The 5960-nt window shown below is 35.1% G+C and overlaps 1 non-coding gene across 1 annotated transcript; it reads right to left on the bottom strand.

The window, feature by feature from the left end:
* Positions 1-2356: 2356 nt before the first annotated feature.
* On the bottom strand, positions 2357-2463 carry LOC133078957 (U6 spliceosomal RNA). Its single transcript, XR_009697982.1, has one exon. It is a non-coding gene; the product is annotated as a U6 spliceosomal RNA (small nuclear RNA).
* Between the last annotated feature and the right edge of the window lie 3497 nt (positions 2464-5960).

The raw sequence follows: 5960 nt of genomic DNA, 5'->3' as shown, positions 1-5960 counted from the left end.
GTTACATTTGGGAGGGAAACCTTATTTCTTTGCTTCACTCATATCCTGGATGACCTTAAAGATGTGAGATATTGACAAACAGAGCCAAATCATTACAATAATTATCAGTAAACCTGAAAATAATAATAAAAATACTTGTGATGTGGGCCTGTGAGACTATAGTAAAAATATAATAAGATGCAGCTTTATAGTGTTAAGTTTATTGTAGACATGCTTTCTGTTACTTTCTGTACTATGTTATATATTCCCTGTTCATGAGGACTCATGGGCCAAATATAACTGTGTTTCTTCTCATGACATATTTTGCTTTTAACTTGTAGATACTATGTATCATACCATTGATTATATTTCTTTTTTTGCATGGTTCCCGGAATGTTCAGAGCCAAACTTGTCACTGACTTCCAGAAAACCATACTAGATCTCCTGTCAAATATTAGATTCTAATTTCATTTTTAACTTTGTCTTTTAACTCCTCCTTCTTTTCCCTTTTTCCTGACTTACTCTTCCTTGTTCTATTTTGCTTTATATATCTTTGTAAGCTACTTCAAAAGCTTTTTGGAAAAAGGTGAGGTGTAAATGACAGAAGTCCCAAAGCATGTACATTTGGTGATAAGAGACTAATAGCTCCCATGTTGTTATTTACAAAGAAATTGTGCGTACAGCTGGTGGAACATTACTTTTTATAAGCAGACTCTTAACAATGAAAAATGTGTTTTTCTATACTTTGCTATCCAGTTAGCTTTTCTCAATTTTCCCTACAACATTTTTGAAAGAAAAAAATAGTTCTTCTTTTACAGGATTGGGATGGTCCTTATTGCTGTTTCTCAACTATTTCTGGCTCTTTGCTTTCAGAAGCATGTTAGGATTGTATGTCTTGGTATCTGTTTGATGGGACCATATGTTTAGCTCTAGCCAGTGAGTTGCGAATGGAAAAGACTAGAGCATGCCACTTCTGGTCCAGATCATTGAGTTGACCTTGTGAGACCCTTCAGCACACCCTTTCCCTTAAGCATGTTGATTGGCAATGTTTGAGAGGATGGCTGATCTATCTGCCAGGGTCCCTGAGTGGTGAGCACCATTAAGTAGTATTTAGCCACTGAGAGTTTAGAGTACTTTGCTACCAAAACACGATCTAGACTATCCTGAGAGATTCAGAGACAATCCATAGCAAAGCAAAGATTAGGACCATGGATTGTTTATCAATTATGTGTACTCCTTGCTGGGTAATGAAGATATAAGCAAGGTTACAAGAGTAGGTCAAATATGAACAGATTTCAGAATTTGCCATGGAATTCAAAGGAAAAGAATAAACTCATGCAGAATGAGAAATATTATCTTTCAGAAAGAAAAATCTCTGTTTTTACCTGAACATTTCCACTGCTCAGCTTTGCTTACATTAAAACCAAGAACAAAAACCGCACCCTGTGACAACCTGAGTATCTAGATAATATGTTTATACACTTTTCATCGATCCTGTGTTTGTGAAGCTTCCTACAGCTAGGGGTGAATGAGAGTCTAGAGGGAAATAATGAATGGATTTAGCCCTCATTTGCCTTGACTCTACAGGCAATTTTTACATTTTCAGAGACTCAAGGGTGTTATTTGGAGAAATTACTCAGGAATAAAGATATCCCACCGGGCAAAACGGGATTTCATGTTTTTGAGACACCTCTTTCTTCAGTTTCCAGTTTGTAGGTGGGACTGGGGGTGTGAAAGGGAGTTAAAATGTCTAGGTGATACCTGTCACTGAGAGCAGCAAGCACCCCTCCCCCGCCCCAAGCTCAGCAGCCAGTGAACTCTTGAAGGAGACCGATTGCCCACGTGTCTTTTTGTTGTTGTTGTTTTTAGTAAAGTATCTTGGAGAAAAGCATCAAAGAGGGGGGTGTATCCTCCTCTGAAGGAATGCTTTTCATCAGGTACCTCTGTATTTCCTGGGGCACAGGACTGGAGTGCTGTTTGCAGAAATGTAATGTTGGAAATATGACTCGGTTTTGACTTTAAGAAAAAAGTGCTCCTGTCTATTACAAACAATGGTGTGACCACGTAAACTGAGATCAGAGATACAGACAGCTATATGCATGGAAACACAAGCAAGCTAGGTCTCCAGAACCAAAACATGCTCATTAACCTTCAGAAACCCTGAAATTTTTTTCCAGTTTTACCGAGAAATACTTGACAATAAACTGTATAAGTTTAAGGTGTATAGCATGATAGTTTGATTTACATGTATTGTGAAATGATTGCCACAATAAGTTTAGTTAACATCCATTATTGCATATAGATACAATAAAAAGGAAAGAAAAAAAACACTTTTCCTTGTGATGAGAACTCTTAGGATCTGCTCTCTTAACAACCTAAAAAAATGGAAGGCTCCACGAATTTGTGTGTCCTCCTTGCTCAGGGGCCATGCTTATCTTCTTTGTATTGTTCCAATTTTAGTATATGTGCTGCCGAAGCAAGCACCACTCTGACATATTGACAGGGCCTTTAGTGTGGACTAAAAGAGAAGAAAGGTAGGAAATCTAATGTAATTGAATTTTTTTTTTTTATTCCTTAGAAGCTACATACTCCTATATACTAAGTTTTCATTCCTAATGTTGAAATTGATATCTGTCTTCCTACTTGCAGCTTTAAAACATTTAACATTGCAAGCAAAATCCAGAACTCTCTTTATAGTTGTTTGCAAAAGAAATTAATTCATATTTTCTACTTTTTGACTATAAGTGATATATTAATTTAATCCTGTCTGTATACATTAAGCACACATATTGTGTAGTATTTCTTGTGAACTATAAATTTCACTAAACAAAGACATAAAAGAGTGCTCCTTGTAATACTGCTTATTGTAGCAAAATATTACTAACCATGTACATTTATGAAAATAAGAATTGGTTTAATAATTTTCTGATTAGCTATAGAAAGCAACATTATGTGCTCAGTAAAGTTACATATCTCCGAAGGAATCTATATTTCTCTGAAGAAAATATGCTTAAAAAATTAAGTTAAAAATCAGATTAAAAAATATAATTCAATTTCTTATAAATAATAATTATCCACACATCTGTGTGTATGTGTGTATATATAGAAAAAGAACTCTGTGTTACTTTTTAATACTATTTTCCCCCCAATGATTATGCATTACATTTAGTTGAATGTGAAAAGTAAGATTAAAAAGATAAATTGAGGGTTTTTTTTTTAGCCCAGACCTCCCCTTTAAAGAGCACCATATTAATTTATATGTTTTTGATATCTTCACTTGTATGTCTTACAGGCATCTCAAAGTTAAGATGGCCCATGCCACAGACAGAAAATCTACCCCTCTTCCAGTGCCTCCACCTTAGCAAACGACAACTCCACTCCTTCCAGATAAGTCAACAAAGGGTCAACTTTGCACCTTTCACATCCACAGCCCACCTCTACCCCCCCATCCAGTTTGTAACCAAGTTCTGTTTCCAACACAGATTCCCAAACAGATTGTGAAGATATCTGTGTCTCTCCATCTGAAATGAAATCACCTCAGTCCAAAGTTCCCACCATCTCTTGCCTGGCCCACTGTAACATCTTTGTGCCCTCACGATCATGTCTCCGGAGTAGTCAGGGTTAGTCTTTGACACTTCATGGCTTCTTAGTACCAGGACAAGCTCAATAGCCCATCATGATTTACAGAGGCCTGGTGATCTGTCCCTGCCCTTACCCCAGCCTCATCGGGTACCTTGTTCTTTTTTGTTCCCAATTCTCTGGCCACTCTAATATACTCGCTCTCCTCGGAGCACTTCTCACTAGCAATTGCTCACCTTAGGTCATTTGCATAGGCTTTGCTTTATTCTTGGAATGCTTTTATCCACTTTTCATGTTTAATTCAGATCCATTTTTTAGATAGAACTCCTCTTTTTCTTTATCACAGTATGAGTACTTGAATTGTTATGTGTTTGTTGTCTATTACTCCCACTAGAATGAATGCTTCTTGAGGGCAGGGATTTAATTATTGCTAGCTGCTCTATCCCTAATGCTTAGCACAATTCCTTGGCTCAATACTAAGTATCTTTTGAACAAATCACTACATGGATAGATGTATAAATTGTGCCATTTCATTATTAAAATATTCAAAAATTGGCTATTATTTGGCTATGACATAGTTGACTTCTTCTAAATTTCTTTTTCTATTTTTGGCCAAATAAGTAGTTAGAAATAAAGTAATATTTTCTTCACTTTTTTATTCTATAGAAAAGTGATAAAGTAATATTATATTCAGATTGACAGCAAAAATTAATAGGAATTTTAATAAAAGTATATTGTTAGCAACCCACAACCTTTGAAATAAGAAGCATACTGGGCTACATGGTATTTCATTGTGATCCATAGGAATTTAAAGGTATTAAACTACCTGCAGGCATGCTCCCTATTATTCTTGAAAGTAATAGGAACATATGGAGAATTATGAGTTAAAATTAAATTTGCTACAGACCTCACACAAAACCTATTCTCTAGTTCAGGCAAATTGGAATTAAATTTTGATCATGGTATATACATCAGATGTGAGCAAAATTATATTAGTTATTTAAAAAAAAATGGGGTTATATATAATTTGAATTATATAAATGAATGTTGAGGTTATTATGATCCATTTGATAGCCATAGAGAATACTGAGAACTTTACATAGAAATTCAACTGCCAACAAATTTAAAGCACATTCTTATAAATTTGCAAGTTCTAATGGCATAGAATTTAAGTCTATATTTCACTGGATATCACACCCGCCAGTTTTAACATTCCTTATATTTCTATTAATAGACTTTTAGAATATGTGTGAATACGTTATAGACATCATCTAGATATTACTTTTAGCTGTCAGTCCTAAGCAAATTATTGCATAAGATGACATCTTTTTAAAACTCAGTTTACCTTGTTGGAAACCTATTTGCACATCAAAGCATCATGGTATTTGGAGTTTAAAAACCTCAGTAGCTATTATTTATGTTCATAAAAACATAAGCTTTATTTATCATTTTTAATAGTTAATAAATGCAACTAGTGAGGTCACAAATGATAGCATAAATGAGTGATATATTAACTAAATGTAAATACATTAATTCAGACTATATGTATGTGTACATATATGTGAAAATTCTTATTTACTACCTTTGGATATATACCATAAAAAAGTTATGATTTTGCTATATGTACAACTTTATTTTTTCTCTAATTTTTTAAAACTTTTTTATTGAATAAAAGAGTCTTTAAATTATATAGTGCTTTGCAATTTTCAAAAGTTTCACACACATGATTTTTTTTTTTTTTTGGCTACATTGGGTCTTCGTTGTTGCACGCAGGCTTTCTCTAGTTGCGGCGAGTGGGGTTACTCTTAGTTGGGGTGTGCAGGCTTCTCATTGCAGTCGCTTCTCTTGTTGAGGAGCATAGGCTCTAGGCATGTGGCTCAGTAGTTGTGGCTTGAGGGCACTAGAGCACAGGCTCAGTAGTTGTGGCTCATGGGCTTAGTTGCTCCATGGCATGTGGGATCTCCCTGGACCAGGGATCAAACCCGTGTCCCCTGAATTGGCAGGTGCATTCTTAACCACTGTGCCACCAGGGAAGTCCCAATTTCTTATAATCTCATAATAACCCTTTTTTTTTTAACTCCCCTACTCCTATATTGCCCCTTCCCCCTTGCCTCTCCCCACTGGTAACCACTAGTTTGTTCTCTGTATCTGTTAGTCTGCTTCTTTTTTTGTTTTATTCACTAGTTTGTTATATTTTTTAGATTCTACATGTGAAATAAGTCAGACAGAAAAAGATGAATACTGTGTGATATCACTTATACATGACTTTAGATCATGCCATTTTCTTATAGCCTAATAGCAAAGCTATTTTCCCACATAATTTAATTTTTCATGCTATATTTGTTTCATTATTTATATCAACATTTTTTTGAAGATTTATGAAGACATTGAGGGTGAGGCCC

The sequence above is a fragment of the Eubalaena glacialis genome, chromosome 1 (genome assembly GCF_028564815.1).
Source record: "Eubalaena glacialis isolate mEubGla1 chromosome 1, mEubGla1.1.hap2.+ XY, whole genome shotgun sequence".
In the NCBI taxonomy this organism is placed as follows: Eukaryota; Metazoa; Chordata; class Mammalia; order Artiodactyla; family Balaenidae; genus Eubalaena; species Eubalaena glacialis.
This window is presented reverse-complemented; position numbering and strand designations above follow the sequence as displayed.